General features: G+C 42.4%; 1 long non-coding RNA gene across 1 annotated transcript; it reads right to left on the minus strand.

Moving 5' to 3' along the window:
* Positions 1-1376: 1376 nt before the first annotated feature.
* LOC138199372 (uncharacterized) lies at positions 1377-15883 on the minus strand. Its single transcript, XR_011178339.1, has 5 exons — positions 15688-15883; positions 10235-10353; positions 9927-10104; positions 8084-8129; positions 1377-7363 (listed from the first exon to the last, which is right to left on the minus strand). It is a non-coding gene; the product is annotated as an uncharacterized lncRNA (long non-coding RNA).
* Positions 15884-17345: the final 1462 nt, after the last annotated feature.

A 17345-nucleotide genomic window follows, 5' to 3' on the forward strand; every position in this document is an offset into this window, starting at 1 on the left:
CATCCTATGTCCTGCTGTGACTGTTACTGCTTGTGTGTGTGCGCGCATACATGTGTATTCCATGTCTTTGAGTTCTAGGTGCAGCTCTGATTAATGACCGAGGCCACCTGGATGAAGGTGTGGATGAAGGTGTGGGTTCGGCCTATATAAGTGCCTCCTTGCTCCGCCCGCACTCTCTCACCTTCCTGGCACCAGACCCTGGTCTTCAGCTGGATTCTCACATTACGCTTGTTTCGTGTTGGATAATAAATTGGCACCTTTGATTTTGCATCTAACTTAGTGTCGTGTCCCTCCTTATGTTGCGACTTTCGAGCCGGTCGTAACAGTATGCCGTCCAAAAAGTAATGATGTCATACTATAGTATGTCGTCCAAAATGTCCTCCTATTGTATGTTGTCCAAAAAGTCATAAAAATGTATTGGTAAAGCATGTAGTCTAAAATGTCCAAATAAATATTATATTATAGTATGTTCTGTGTGGGCAGAGGAGGATCTAAGAACAGACACAGAAGCGTGACTAATGAAAAAAAAAAAACAGTATTTGTGAATGAGGTGTGCAGAGTGGCTGAGTCCAAGGATGTGTGTGTCGGGGTGTGTGCTGAGTCCAGCAGTGGGCTCTGGATAGGCCGAGGCAGGAGGGGACACACTCTGGGACACGTCCAAAATATCATCAAAATGTTATACTATAGTATGTTGTCCAAAATGTCATTCCATAGTATTTCATCGAATGATATAAAAATGTCTTCCAAAATGACATTTGTGGTCCAAAATGTCAAACTACAGTATGTTGTCAAAAATGGCCCACCAGAGTAAAATCTTTGTATAACATGTTGCCCAAAATGTCAGTAAAATGTAACAGTATGGTCTCCTCTCCTATTGACCATGCTCACCGGGATAAACTTTGCATTCTTTATTTTTTCCACTTGGGAAACCTAGAAACCTGAAAGATCACTGATAAATATCAATATGTCTAACATCTGTTATGATGTTAGGCTTCATACCCAGAGTCCCATATCGCTCTGTTCAAGCCTCCGAACTCAACTCCAGCGTTCTACACGTTGAAATCACTGTTTTTATTAATGGAGTCTGGTGGCTTGTCGGCTGAAATGTAGTTTTTTTTTATTGCCTCTTCAACTGACCTGTTCAGGTATCGGTTACTTACTGTCTGAAAAAAGACTGTCCGTACTGCTTTCTCTGCTTATTGGGTGACTGGAAAAATACACACAACAATGAATGCAAGTCTTCACAAAACAAGAGCTAAGATTGGCAATGCTTTCCCCTGCTGGCGACAGTTCTTGGCAAGTAAAAACAATAAATGCGGAATATTTTGACATAAAGCAGCAGAAAAACCATCAACATAAACCTCCAAAACATGAGCTCTTGTTAGAAATACATTTATTTATAAAACAGATATATTAAGACTTTAGATTGTCATGTGCAAATAAGAGCAGGCACTGTACAGAGCGCTTTACAACAAATGTTAATGATTGCATTTCATCCCAAAGTAAAAAAAAAACAACTTTTAAAGCAACACTCTGCCCATTTAAAAATAAGTTGCTAAGAAAATAATTAGTTTCAGTTTTATGCTTACAACATTTACCAAAACTCATTTCAATCGTCGAACTGAAAAAGAATACAGATGATAAAATATCACTATTTGTTCACATATCCACGTAAACTCAGTACTTACTGTTAGCTAGCGGAATGAAATGCAAAACGAAAGATAAGACTTGTGCCGAAAGCCGAACCTTACAGAGTAGTGTGTTCTTTGAAACAACTACACACAGAAATACCTCACTAAAGCCATGCAACGGTCCAGCTGTTAATGTTGGTTAGTTGTTGTCTATAAATTGCAGATCTGAAGTCATATGCAATATACTGTACATACTTAAAGTATTTTACCTATGCTGATATCATGCCATGACCGCAACTACCACCACAGCAAAATCAAATCATGCAGGTAACCCACTGTCCCAAGTAACCTCATATCTCCTTTGTGACAATTAACAAAACAAGCACAAGTCATTGTCCAGAAAGAATTATAGTCCGTCTTTTTTTCGTGAATGTTTCTTTCTCATGTCTTGGATTGCAGAGACTTGAGTTTCTAAAGCAGTTGTTCTGCTTTCACAATTCGGTCTCCTTCTCTCGGTCTTCATCTGCTTCCAAGTAATATTCATCATCTGTTGTGGTGTCTGAGCTGCTGTCTGAAGACTCCTCGAAGGTACTAAGACTGGATACATAACCTCTGGAGGGCAAGTGGCCTCGAGAGGACTGACTGTCCACTTGCTGTAGTGTTCCTGATGAGCTGGGAAAGGTTGAAGAGGAAAGGCTGGGAGGTCTGGACATGGGTCTGGACACTGGTGATAGGGGTGGTGTTGGAGGAGGGGTAGGGGGACCCTCTGTATCCCATTCAAAGTGACAAATGTTCATGTTAGGGCTCTGGAGGCGAGCTGGCTTTGAAGTTGTGGCGGTTACAGGTTGAGAAGGGGAGACTCCTGAGCTCCAGTTTGTCAAGCACCTGGTCAGTGATCGAGGAAGCGATCTGGATCTCATTTTATCAGGATCACTGGGGAAGTATGACATTTGAGAGCCCTTAGTAGGCTGGCAATCAAAGCCTGCGCTCCAGTCAGATGTGACAGACCACTGATCCAAGTCTCTGCCATTACTTCCACAAGACAAAGTAGGTTGAGAGAGGTCACCCACGCTCATGAACCTGGATCCAGTCGAAATTCGTCCAGGTCCGGAGGGTCGACTGGAGAGAACCGAGCTCACGGAGAAGGACCTCCCAGGCTCAATGCCATACTTTAAGTCTGCATACGAGGATGCCAAGTGTTCCTTATCCTGTCCTGGACCTACACTAAGAGGCCCTGTCGATGCCCGGCTTCTTCTAGAACTCCCGAGGCTGAATCCTTCTCCTTGCTCACATGGAGAGGAGGATTCTCTGCGACGCTGCAGCTTTGGGCTGTAGAAGACACTGTCGTCTGTTCCATCAGGTGAGGAAAACGGAGAGAGAGGAGAAAGAGAGGCGAAGGGGGAGAAGGGGCTCCTGGGACTGGGTGTGGACTTCCACAACTGATTTGGATATACAGCAGAAGGATTCGGGCTCCTACTGGGACTGGGATCTCTATAAGAGAGGAACTGGTTTGTTGCTGTGTAATCTGTCCCGTTGTTTTCGTAAAAGTCAAACTGGTGGGTTGTTGGGCTGTGAACTGTCAGATGAACATGGACTTTGTTTTCAGATGGGTGTTCTGGGCAAGCTTTTTGCTCATTCAGGTCAGGTTCTAGAGTTGGTGAACAAATGGTGAACGGATCTCCTGCCGTTGTGCTTCCAACAGCTGTGGACGGTATGATAGTGTATCTACTTTGTGTCCATCTATTTATAGCCTCCGTTTCCTTTTTATTGTGGTCCAGCAGCATGCCTTTCTCCTCCCCTCGCTCCTTTCGAGTTTTGGTTCTCTCACTACTGACATCACTGACGTCACTTGATCCACTAATAGAAGGTGTTTGGGAAGCTCGCTTCCATTTCCACAGAAATGATGAATCTTCTTCCGTCCGCCGAGTGCTAAATTTCTGTCTCAGCTTGTTAAAGACCTGGTCCATTTTGTTATTACCCTTGTTGGTCCTCTCTGACTCTGACGTTGACAGGCAGGAGTTTGGTGTGCTGACACTTTTCTTCAGTGCAAACCTGCTTCTTTTTGGGCTTTGTTCATTATTAACTTCCACTGAAGAAAATCTGCTTTTACCAAGCACACTCTCCTTCCCTCTCCGGTGGCAACTTTCATCACCCCGAGAATGACTCTCTGTTGAGCTACTACCACTGGAGCTCTGATCTGAATGACTGCATGGTTCACTTGCTGCTTCCTCTCTCTGCACTGTCTGTGACTGTTGACTTAACTTGCTCTCCACAGAAACCGGTGTGTTTGCGATGTGTGCCAAAGGTTTAGGTGTGGTGTTCTTTGGGGCAACTGTAGCTCTATCTCCTTTAGATTTAATGCTGTAAACCAGTGTCTCGGTTACAAATGTCGAGGAGGAGCTGTGTGCCTTTTCACCCTGTAAAGACTGTGTGCTGATATGAAATCTGTTGTCGACAAGTAATACCTTTTGATCCTGTTGATCTTGGCTGCTATTCTTGTGATTGTTGTTGATTTGATCAGTTTCTGAAATCACACACTTTGAACTTTCTTTTTGGGCAGTTCTGTTTGAGAAAGGCAAGGACAGAGGCTGAGATGTCCTGATAGGTGTAATAGGGGGTTTACACGGGGACGGGGTATAATTTGACGGATCAGGTTGTGAGAAGAGGGGTGATCTGGGTGTTATAGTCACAGTGTCTCCCTGTGCAAGCCGGGAAGACATAAGCGTGGAGTAAGGTGGAGTGCTATAACGAAGCTTATAACCACTTGAAAAGTCAGGAGGGAGGGAAAGAGGAGCAGAAGAGCAGCGCTGGACTGTGCCAGACTCCACCGATAGTGTCCTTTCCTGCCTGGATGTGGTTAAGTCCTGTCTTCCCTGGTCAGAGATCATAGCGTTACTAGTTCTTTGCTTGTTTTGCTCACGCTCTCTGGATGCCAAATCAGCAGAGTCAGACGATAAGGATCGATACTTCCCTCCCTTCCCCACCTGTATGAGGGAGGTCTTTGGGGTAGGGGAGCAAAGAGGAGATGTACTTCTTGTTGGACTGCCTGATCTTAGAAAGGAGAAGATGGCTGGAGTGCTTCTCTGAAACCTGGAGGGAGATACAGGGTTTGCTGGGACTGGAGATGGATCTGGCTTCTCCACTGTGATGGGCTCTGGGTTTTGCAGATCCACCGAGTCCTCCCATGTTACTCGTCTCACTTTCTTCTTTGGGTCTCTTTCTGGGCTCTTGCTAAATGTCCTCTCTCCCTTAGGGCTGGAAGTTTCTGAGTTGGGACTGGTAAAGATTGGGGTTGGAGGAGGGGTCAGGAGAGTGGACATAGTCATAGAGGTGGAAAAAGATGTATTGGCAGGAGTGACAGCAGGACTAAGAAGGCATTGCCTGGGGGCAGCAGTGGCTATAGGGTGGCTGCCTGTGGTAGAGGAAGAGGTGGGGGAAGTTGTGGAGACAGGGCTGTAGTTTGTTTTGGAGAAAGAATTGACTGTGGGAATAAGGCTAGACCCCATTTTAGGCTGGAAAGGTTTGGGAATGGAGGCATAGATCCTTTTAAAGCCAAGAGGTGTGTCATTGGCGTTGTTAGTGAATTTTGGTGTCGAGCCAGTGTATGATGATCCATCAACACTGGTCTGAGAGGAAACTGGACGTGAATAGAGGGAGACACTACGTTTAGTGTTTGGGGCTGGGTGGCCACAAGAGGTAGTTTGAGAGGTAAGAGCCTGACTGTTGAAAGTGGTAGGGAAATCAAGAGAAAGTGATGTTTTGGTAAACCTTTGTGAATCAGTGTTGTGAGGTGATGTGGGGGCGCTGTTGGTTTTGGGTGGACGATGACTATTTCTGTATTGGCTGCTGCTCTCTGTGGGTGTATTTGAGCTCTTGGGATTTAGCAAAGTCCGTGGTAATTCACTTACATTTGCTGTATTACCCACATCAAGTTTGCTGGGATCTTTAAGGTGACTCAGTGTTGTTTGTTCTGTAGCTCTGCTAATTTTAGAACTAGACAAAACTTCAGGCACACCAAGAGGCTTTTGTGGTTGTCGTTTGTTTAAATTTAAGCAGTACTGTTGTTGGACAAGCCTGTGCGATTCTTGATCAGGTAAATTCTCTGCGCTTCTTTGTTTGAGATTGTGAGTTACACCCTGTGTTTTCATAAGAAGGTTCATGTTACCTTTGCAAACTGACTCTGTTGTGTTATTGTTGTCTCTATTATTGGGAATTAGACTACCCAGTCTTTTTTCGTCAGTCAGACTTGGAGAGACCATGTTAGTGTTACGATTAGAGGGTGTGTTTGGCTCGTTTTTGGCAATGGTCACGTCACTGAAGGTGAGAGGGGAACCGACTTCCTTGGTAACTTGTTTCCACCAGGAAGTGGATTTCAGGGTGGTCCTTCTAGGAAGGGAATTGTTTTTTAGGAGGGTAGAAGAGTCATATGGGGACTGTCTGGGTGATGAGACAGATGTCTCTGAGAGTAAGGTTGTACTTTTATCTGAACCCTTGCAGTTCTGTTTCCCCTCTGATGGTCCTTCACTTAGAAATGCCTGTTTGGAAGATGTAAAATTGGATTGTGTCATATTTATTGTCTGGGTGAAGGAAATGTCCTCGGCATCTCTGTTTATTGGTGATGTTGGAAAGAAGAGTGTGTCAGATAGGTTCCTTTCCCTGTGAACGGAGGATGACGGGGAAAGGGCAGGTCTACTTTCAGTTGTCCGAGAAGAAATAGATGATGGAGATAGGCGAGGTTTTTGCCTCTCTTGCTCATTATTATTGAGAAAGCTTTGCGAGAGGTGTGGTGTGAACAATCCATTTCGATCATTTAAAGAACTGCTCAGAGAACCAGAGTTTTCCTCCGAGAAGGTGGAGGCTGCATTAGAGTTCCTGCCCTGTGAGTTTATTCTTCTTAAAGAAAGAAGTAGACTGCTGGTTATTGGCTTTGAGCTTAAAGATGAGAGTCCTCCTTGATGGCCCGTTTGTGGATTCCTCATTTGTTCATTTGGGTCAAGGAAGAGGGGAGACCTGGGAGATGCAGTGGTGGCCAAAGGGCTTAAAGCACTTGCACCTATGTTCCTGTTGTCCACCCTTCCAGAGTTTACATCCAAAGAGACAGTCTGAGTAATCTTCCTTTTAGAGTCATAGTCCAAGCTTGAAGGATCACTCTTAGTTGACCAGCCCACTGTATTCCTCCTGGGTCCCAGAAATGGGGCTCTCAGTTGGGCCCCCTCCACAAACTGTTGGTTATGAGTCTCCTGAAAACCACGTTCACTGATTGGTACAGTATTTACAACACCTTGTGAATTCCCCATGGCTTCTGGATTGCCTGTTCCCTCAAATCTTTTGGTCCGTCGTAGTCGGCCACTCCAGGGAGGGGCAAGAACCGTTACCATGCTGGAAGACAACATTGTCAGAGAGGGCTCAGACAGTTCCCCAAGATCAGTTCGGTTTTGAGACTTTTTATGTACCTTTATACCTTCCTCTAATTGAACTCCAGTTCGAGATTCAGTGCAAGTCCTTAGTTGTGACCCACTTGAAAGTATGTGCAAGCCATTAGGCTCATGTGGTTCAAAGTCACCATTTGAAAAATTGGGAGTTATACCCAAGTCCTTAGTAGTCTCCAGTTCATTGCAGCCAGCTGCGAGAACGTCTTCTTCTTTCCTCGTTGGAAATGGTAACGCCTTTAATAATGTATGGAGACCGGCTGTCTCTATAGAAGTGTCTGGTGATGACGTTCCTCCATTTACCTGTAAAGATAAAAATATTTACTGCCAATACCCATATCTTGTAATTTATCATTTGCAACTGCCACAACTGCAATTACCATTTTAAAATAATGTTTTAAAATAATTTTTGCAATTTAGAATTTTGCTTCATAACAATTAATATAATCTCACAACATCCAACACTACATATTTATCTTGTAACTGCAGTTCAGAAAGGTCTCGCTGTATCATTAAAGCCCAATTCTTTTCATATGTCCACTTGAGCTTTTCATATCATACCAATGCAAATTCTGCGTGCAGTAATATAAGATGCTTTTACAGCCTGTGAGTAACAGTCAGTAACTGTCGCCTGCTGTCAGAATTTCACATTGCATGCTGGCAGGAGCCAGACATTTTCTACAGCTCCTGTTCCCATGGTGTAGTTATTAAAGAGAATCAAGTCTTGACAAACAGGTTATACTGAAAGACATGAGAGATTTCAAAGGACACACACAAAAAAGCACACACACCCTGTCTCTTCTAACTGTTTAAATAATAATCAATCTCAGTATGCGGTGTCACTTGTTATTATTGTGTCACAGACAGTTACTTCATGTAGTTTTCAATGAATTTGATCGGATTGGGAATATTTTGTATGATGTGGGATTAAAATATGCAATTTAACATTTTATCCATGTCAGATTTTACATTGTAAACCAGTGGCCCCCTTACGTACAGTCATTTTATGGTGGAGCTCTTTACCTGAAAGCTGCTGTCCTTGGCCTTGACTTGCAGTGGTTCAATCAAACTGGTAAAACAGGACAGAGAGAAGACATAATATCAGTGTTTGAACACAGTCACACAATTTTGATATAATGTATAAGCTTGCAACAGGTCTTTTTTGATCAAAAGTTTGCTGCATAATAAACACCTGGAGAAATGTGCTCTTTTATTATCATTGCTGACTATGTTGTGCAGGAAGTGATGAATAAGAAAGTGACTGTTAACTTATTGTGATGATAAAACAAAAAAAACAGTGAAAACTAATAAACTATAAAAACAAAAACAATCATAAAAATACTTTCATTCTCATCTCTGCACTCAGACACACCCAGTGTCCTGCCGTGCTATACTAATGTTTTTGTGAAACACTTGAGTTGTCTCACATTTGCCACAGCAATGCTGACCGGCTGGATCGTTCACATTCCTCTCTCGTCTCCCTCTCTTTTCTAAACACTTTCTCACCGTCACGTGTGCACTAAAGTCACACCTCATGAGCATTCATACCAGCAAACATTTGCGTACTATCCACACAATCGGGGCAAGATGTCTAAATAAGGTCATATTGGACTGACGTGACTGCAGGTGGCTAGCAGGCACTTCAGGGGTGTGTCCATGATTGAACCAATGAAGCCTGTCCGATGAGGGACCTCCATTGACAAGCTTCTCTTAATCTTTGGTATGTGCCACAATGGCAAGCACATATGCTTCCAGGGAATGTGCGGCACACACTCATTTGAACACTTACACAACAGACACCATTTCGAAAGCCATTATTATGTCATCTCAGATTCTATCTAAAGGAAAGTTAAATATTTCCCCCTGCAACCACGGCAACGAGTCAAACCTGAAATAACCTCTAATTCTTTTGCTTTGCTGATTTAAGGAAGTATGTCTGTGAAGAATCACGTCACAGGTAGATGATTTATGAAACATGAAAGATTAACAGTGAGAATATGAAGTTGGTCTTCCTGAAAGGGAAGTACAAACGTAATATCTTTCCCTACCGGATTTCAGAGCGCATCGTATTAAGGGTAAATATATCAAAACAAGAAAACAATGCACGCATACTTTCAAGTCACATGCAAAAACACACAGAAACATGATCGTGTTGCTACTCTTAGGGGCCCTTTAATTAAGTGCACTTTCTTGTTTGTGCAAGGAGCTGACCCTTCCAGGTGGTGTCTAACATGCTGATGTATGCAGGCCGGGTTCACGGGTTCAGCTGCTGCTCAACTAAATGTTGGAAAACATGTGATTCAAGTGACTGAATGATCATCGTGGAGGAAGTTTGTATTTGTGGGCCTCAGAAAGAGTTCAGTTTACCAGTAAGGATGATGCAGATGCTGAGAAAAAACAGTGTTGGGAAAGTTTAGGGAATGTTCATTCAAGATAAATACATCACATATTAAAGTTAAGAAGCCAGTCATCAACACGTCAGGTCAGCAAGGCTCTCCAACTGTTTTTCCTCTAAGAGTTTGACAAAATTAAAGTATCAGTTTTAAAGAATCATGTTTCGTAACATTTATTCACATAGCTGAGCTCCGCCCAAACCAGCTGAATCGGCTTCTTTAATGGGAGCGATAACAAATTGATACTCAACAAAGAAAATTATGATTTTGATGTGAATATGGCTACATACACAAAAAAAGATGTGTTTGTTATTCTGTTGACATGAATGTCACACAGACAGACGGACAACAGCGTGATGATGACGGCAGACACAGAGTACGCTGCTGTTCCTTCAATTATCGATCAAGAAGCAAATTATTTCAATGAGTCTGTCACCAAGCTCAACCCTGAAATTCACTCATTTGTGTCTCACCTGTGTTGGTGTGTTAGCTCTGGTTTGTGAAGGCCTGAATCACAGGAGAGGCTCAGGTAGAGGCAGGAGGTGAATCTGGACCCAACAGTCTTCTGGGTGTGGACATCTGAATCACCACGATGAGAAGCCTCCTCGTCCTTTCTGAGTCTGCTGAGTCTGTCCGCTCTTAATATTCCTGCTGTAAAAATTCAGAGGTTACAATCTGGTCACAGATGTAAATCTAAAATAATTGATGCTGAACAGATTCTTGATGTGAACAAATGTAATATTTGCATTTGAACTGTGTGTCAGGTGTGTGTGCGTTTCACCTTTGTGCGTTTCTTCCTGTCTGATGGCTGATCGGTGACGGTGCTGCTCCTTTGGAGTTTCATCATCGTGATGATTCTCCTGCTTGTACCTCTCACTAAATCTTTCATTCTGATGTTGTCTAAAAACAAACAAACAAACAAACAAAAAAAACATTAACAGAATAAAAGAATATATTAAACTTGAATTCGGAAGATAAAGATTTCACTCTTTTACTCATGCAAAAAAATGATAACATTGGACAAGGACAGTAGCAGTAAATGGGAGTTTTAACTGTCACTTTAGCTGTTAACTTTCAACAATAGAGGGGACGGGGGACGGGGGGCTTTGTCATTACTGAATGAGCCTTTATTCTGTACTGTTGTCATATTAACATTGTTTCAGCGCTGTGACTGCAAGGAGTCGAGGGTTTGCAGTGAAAACAGCCTCCCTGAGATCTTCTGTCCACTGGCTTCATATTATCATCACACTCAACAATCGACGTGAGGAACTTGTAGATGGAAACATAAACGGTCAACGATTTTATCTGCAGCCAACAGCTCGGTAGTGACAGCTGGTCAGAGTAGTATTCATGAGCCGCCAAACAAGTTTCACACAATTTCTCCCATCTGACAGCACACACAGAAAAATGCATAAAAATAATTATTATCATCACTATCATCATCATGAATTCAGCTCCATTAAAACACAGTATGGAGAGTAACTACTCATCTACAAACATGAGAAGCTGGTTCTGCAGTGTATGTTTGAAGACAAAATCAGCAACAAATAAAATACATCATTAAAAATAACAATTCAACAGTGAATTCCAGCTTTAGTCGTGAGTCAATAAAAGGAGAGCGAGACTGATGGAAAACAAGCGAAACATCTGATCATCCGTCTGAGTGCAACTACAATACTGTTCTTGATTAACTTGGGGAATATTTTCTTGATGAATTGTTTTGTCTGTATAGTGTGAGAAAATAGTGAAAAATGCCTTTTGTATTTTGCTGGAGCCGAGGTGCCGTCTTTGGATGTCTCTAAAAGCCAAATACACTAAAACTGGTAGCAGCAAAGATTTGGCAATTTTGCTTGACAAAAGAAAGCTTTAAATACATCTCCTAACTTTAGCCTTAAACTATCTACACCTGAAGTTCTCCTGCACCTTTAAAATGCATTTTGATTTAATATTTGAGTAAGAAAGCAAGTAAAATGTATTTGTATAAGCACCTTTCACAGATATAAAATCACAAAGTGCTTCACATCAATTAAACAGCATGATGCCAAACAGTTAAAATCACAACAACAACAAACAAACGAGGTCACAGACACGAGAACAAGTGCAACAATTCTGAACACGGGTGGAGAAATGAGCCAGTAGAAAGTAATTAATAAATCGAGCAGCTAGAAAGGCAAACAAAAGCCTGTCTGAAAAAAAAGAAATTCCACAAATTAGGTGTGACATTTTAAAAGAATCGGTCACATCTATTGCATGTTGTCTTTTCTATAAATCGTCCTTACTCGTTTCATTTCTATTTTCAAATTACATTTTGAGATGTTTTTATATTCCTTCATGTCTGTTTTTATCTGAAGCGCTGCATGCAATTTTCTTCCATGTGAAGCACTTTGAGCAGCGTTTATTGCATGAAAGGTGTTATAAAAATATTTTAAAAAAGCTCATTATTATCATTACTCATTTTTGTTGACTGAATTACACGCGGTACTGTCAGTCTGCTGTAATCTTAATTCCTTCAGTATGTAACCAGGAGGAAAACTAAGACTGAAGGAAATCAAACACGTCTCCCTCCGACAGTGCTGGACTGATGAGCAGTGGTTATATAACGACTCCACGCTTTCTCTTACAACAAGTACAGAGCTCACGCGCCCACTCACTCAGCCACTAAAAACATGCATATGCACATTTACTGCTGTAACCCGGCGTTGAACCCACGTCGCCGTGCCAAGTGCCGAGCACGACGACACCCGAACAAATACACCGAAATGTGAACGCCCGCGTCGACACGAGTTACTTCTGTAAACACAACCGATTAAATGAAAGCAGTCATCTCTCTCAGGTCCTTCCTGGGTCACTTTCTCCCTTCGGTTCCACAGACTGTGATCGGAAAACGAAGCACCTTGATTTTCCTCTCGTGTCCTTTCTTAATAACTTGGACCGTCGTGCAGATCTGAAGCTCTCACTACCCACCTTGCCCGCAGGGCCGACTCTCTGGCTTCATTAGAGGGTAATCTGTGAGAGGTGATTATAAAAGCATGCCATGACATGATATGAGTGAGAGGCAGAAATGCGAGGAGGAAGGCGGGAGGGAGACCTCGGTGCCAAAGATAACACGAATCCAGTGTGGTTTCAAGCTTTACTCTCTCAGAGGCAGCAGAGGAAGTCTTATCACATCGCCGCTACATCGGAGCTTGTAAACCTGAAGGGAAGCATGTTTGTTAAGTGATCGGTCTGTGACGGTGAGCCATGGGGAGCTAATGTTTGGACAGCATTCCCACAGAGATAGGCTAGTTTACATGACTGGTGACTGATATCAGGCCTTTCATTGGTCTCAGCTTTCATACTGTCACATTTGCTGCACCTACAATCACATGATCACATGACCACCTCTCGTTTTTTTGAACCTGAGGTCAAAGGACAGACTGTCTGAACTCTGTAATCACAGGAACTCCAAAGCACTGCTGAAATGATGATTACATTCTTAATCCGACGTATATCCAGGCCTGCCGTAAGTATTACATGACCACCAAATCACCCTGTTGCGCCCCTTCTTCTGCTGTGGTCCGATGGCACGTGGCTGGAGAATTAACGCCACCACTTCTAATGCTCAACTGACCCCATTTTGATGAGCATCTGTTGACATTAACATCATGGATTTAGTTGGAAAGAAAAACACCAATGAATGGAAAGAAAAACACCAATGAATGGTGATAAGGCTTATTAAATAATAATAGTGACATAAAATCAACAGAAAAACACAAATTGATCATCTCATAGGACAATGTATTGAACTTTAATGACCCTGACAGTCCTACGTAACTCAATAGTGTCATGAAAATAATAATGTGAAGATGGGATATACAAAATTCCTGCCCACTCGTTTTTCTTGGTCTGATCTAAACATTTAGTGTTTGTTTTAGCCTTAGCAGCACTTCAGCTTAAGAAAACACGTCGTCTGAGGTGGATCTGATGGTGCGGATGGAAATCCAAACAAAGCACAGGGATCCTGGAATTATAAATGTTCAGGCTCCTTCTTTTCCAGTAGGTTTGGTCAAGTGTGTATAAAAATACCACCAGACTGGAAAAAGCTGGACGCTACAACCTTTTATCCATTACTTCCAGTTAGAGCTGAAACCAAATTCACTGGCAAAAAGTTCGATAATCAGTTCATTCTTGTAAATCATTTTCTGAGCAAAAATGCCCATCAGTCACACGACACTTCCAGCCTCTAAATCACAGATATTTGCTGTTGTTCAAGTCTTTGTTGAAAGTAAACTGGTTATCTTTTTGGATTGTTGGTGTGACATAAAAAGTAATTTCATTTTACTGTTTCATCGGCATTAAGAGAGCTGCATTTGACTTATTCAAATTGTTCCATTTGAACAACAGCCATTATATATATATATATATACCTTCACAATATATGAAGAAAACCAGAATAATATTCAAACTAGAGAGAAGCTGAAACGTTTACATTTTTGTCATTTTTGAAAGCTGCAGTACAAGTATAGCTGGTTGGGAATCACTGATTCAGTCAGCATACAGAATTGATCGTGAGATTTTCTGCTTGTCTTTTTTTATATTGTTACATGCCGATGGTTGGCCAGTGAAAACAACTTGGAGCTATTATTACTTTATAGCTTAACGATCTGAAAAAGTATTAAAAGATGAATCAATGATTAAAATATCTGCACAAGTCAGCATGCATTTATTTGGAATTCGACTGTGGCCTCAACCGCAGGCCTCATTGACCTCTGAACTCATACTGATAACACATAAACCACCTGCAACTTTTAGTCGCTGCTGCTGCTGACATGCAACATGCAAGCTGACTGGCGTGTGAACCGGCTGCGTTTTGTTTTGATGATGACTAACTGGTAACTCTGGGAGGCTCTTTGGGCTGCCGCATTGTGCCCGTCTCGTGCAAGTGTGTTGGTGTATTCTTCACTTGAGGTCAGCCTCGCTGTGGGTGTGTGCGCCCATATCTGCCAGCTAACACTTACATAAGTACAAGGAACCAGCCTCAACTAAAGTGTGGGTGTGGGCTCAACGCTGCCAAACGCATGCACCGTTCCAACTACTGCAAATGATTTACACCCAGCACTTATTTTCAAGTTTCATCCAAGACAACTTAATGACTTTCCAATGAGTCCGGGTGTGGTAACAAAAGGTGGCGGGGACAAAGTCAGGCTTGTCCTCCTGCCGCCACACCTTCAGCGCCTGTCAGATTTCCAAAAGAGCTGTTTATGTCTCAGCCTATGGATGCTGAAGGTGTACAGCAGACAGGTTCAGGGGGGGGATTAGCAGGAGGATGTGCAGATCATTAACAGTCAGAGCTGCGGACATGCACAGACAGCGGCTTTGTGTGTCTATGGCTGTAACTCCGGGTGTGCGTGTATGAGCTCGCCTACGGAGCCACTTGTACTGAACTGCACCGAAGTCCAACAACCTGATGATGCTGGTTTACAGCATGTGTCTGTGACAAAACGCACGCACCCACGCAAAGGCGGGCTCAGGTGTAAATATGAGATGTTACAGCTCGGTGTGTGTGTGTGTGTGTGTGTGTGTGTGTGATACATGCATGGACGCACATCGTCAAAGCAAAGAGTTTAAAAGCCTTTAAAGTTAACTGAAGCCCTAAGGCGTCACGTTTTATTAGTAAGAAAAAAAAAAAAGAGCATGTCACACCAACCAAAGCTCTTTCGAAAAACTCACAATTTACGCAAACCAAGACCAAATATAAGAACAGATTCGCGCTAATCATTAGACTCATTTCTAGTTATTGATCGGTGTGACACGGGGGGGGATTCATCTCGACGAGCAGACACCACACATATTCCGCAGATTTCCACTTTTCTTCAAAAGTTGCTCCCGCTTCGTCATGCTGCCAAACACAGTATGGCGATAACTGCTCTGCGGCAAAAACATAGATCAAAAATATGTAATGACTGCAATATTTGGAAGCCGAATTTTCTCAAACAAAGTCACAAACCGCGAGAGGTTGCTCGTTTTGCTGTGAGACACGCGGAGACACCCAGACAGGCGTTTTAACACTACAAGTGACGCTTCTTTAAACGCAGTTTGGCGTGGGGAGTTCTCGTCACGAACATCGCGATTAAAAAGGGCAAAATTGAGCGTAGAGTGAGTAGCGACATTTAACAGGTGGACGAAAAGCATAATAAATACGCGATCGTTACAAATCCGTGGATAAAGCGGACTTAAAGGACGATGTTCCCCTACCTTGTGGATGTGGAGCGTGTTGCTCGTGCTGTCCCGTCCAGAGGCGTAGCTCTCTCTCCTCCTCCAACTCTGAGCTCCAACTCTCCTGCGTCACTTGTTGACATCCTATTTTAACCGGTTCAGTAAGCCTGCTTCACTGTAAAGGCTGGCAGTAACAGAGCATCTTACAAATATTGTGGGAGGGGAGGGGGGTGGTGTGTTTGCGGCCAGGCCGAGGATCCGTAAGGGTGAAAGTCAGTGCTGGTTAAAGTTCAACACCTGTGACAGACAGGTGAGCGGCGGGACTCTGCGGGCTGCGTCCCTTTTCTAGTCATTTCACCCCCTCGGCCACTTCCTTCTCGGGCTGCTGCTGCTGCATGCCTTGCGTTGTACCGTTAGAGGCTTTGCAAATTCACTGTAGTTTTTTTTTTTTTTTTTACTCACTTAAAAATCGTCTGTTTTAAGATACTAAAAGTAGCCTGCTCTGCTTGTGTGTCTGCATTGAAAAATAAATCAAATAAAAGTTCAATTAACTACATCAACTTCTTAAAATGAAATCTACTCATTAATTTCCAGACTTCATGAATATGTAAATACATTTTATTTCTAAAGTTGAACTGCTAAAGTTGAAGTCCATTCTCAGTGTGTGTGCGCTGGTTTCAGACGTGTTGTGATGTCACAAGTCATGCTCACAGGACTGCCCCTGAAAAAGTTCATTCTCAGAGAAACTTACTCCTTTCAGCAGATGGTGTGAAAACAGCCTTACAGTTTTCACATAGGCCCTATAGGTTGCCCAGTGAAGCTCAAACGTTGAGTGGAGGGTGGACTTTAACATTTCAGGCAGAGTAAAAGTGCAGGACATTCTGTATGTTATCTGTTACACGTTTGTTGGCTCATTAATCGTTCTTGTGGAGAGGAGTATTTTTTCCCTTCTGATCAGCTACAAAAAAAAAGAAGCCAATTTTACTAAAGCGCTGTATTTAAGTACTATTTTGAGGTACTTGCACTTTAATTGAGTATTTCCATTTCAGTACTTTCTACTTGATCTTCACACCATTTCAGAAATAGTTTCCTTTGCACAACATTTATTTGACACCTTGATTTACTTTCAATATGAAATATTGGCACAATGGATGATGACCATATTGTTAAAGAGAAACCAGCGGTTTAAAACCTGTTTCTCACAAACAGTAGTATGTAGTCAGGTCACATTTCAGATGTTTATTCGTTGTTAACAGTTCCACCAAAGTGATTTCCGCCCCTCTAAATGTCTGGTGTTTAATTTCAATAAATGTTCAAAGGATCTGATATCTCAGCAGAGATCAAAGATTAGAGGGAAAGTCCAAAACTGAAAACAGATTTGTGGATCAGAACTTGTGTTTTTTTTCTTCTTTCTTTCTTTCTTTCCTCTCCCAGTAATCATCCGACGACCCCTCACGCTGTCCCTGTTTATAAAACAGGACATAAAGGAGTTCAAACCAGCTCCATCAGCAGCAGCTACAACAGCAACATGCTGCTGACACACTGATGCTTCACTCATAATAATATAACAATGTCATATATAATAACATATCAGTCAGAGGGTCCAAACCAGGACTTTTACTTTAATAATTAAACTACATTTTAATGCTAACACTTATGTACTTTTACTAAGGTAGGATTTTTCATGCAGGACCTTT

Source organism: Embiotoca jacksoni, unplaced genomic scaffold (genome assembly GCF_022577435.1).
Source record: "Embiotoca jacksoni isolate LCO1_2020_lvr unplaced genomic scaffold, fEmbJac1.0.p SCAF_17, whole genome shotgun sequence".
Classification (NCBI taxonomy): domain Eukaryota; kingdom Metazoa; phylum Chordata; class Actinopteri; family Embiotocidae; genus Embiotoca; species Embiotoca jacksoni.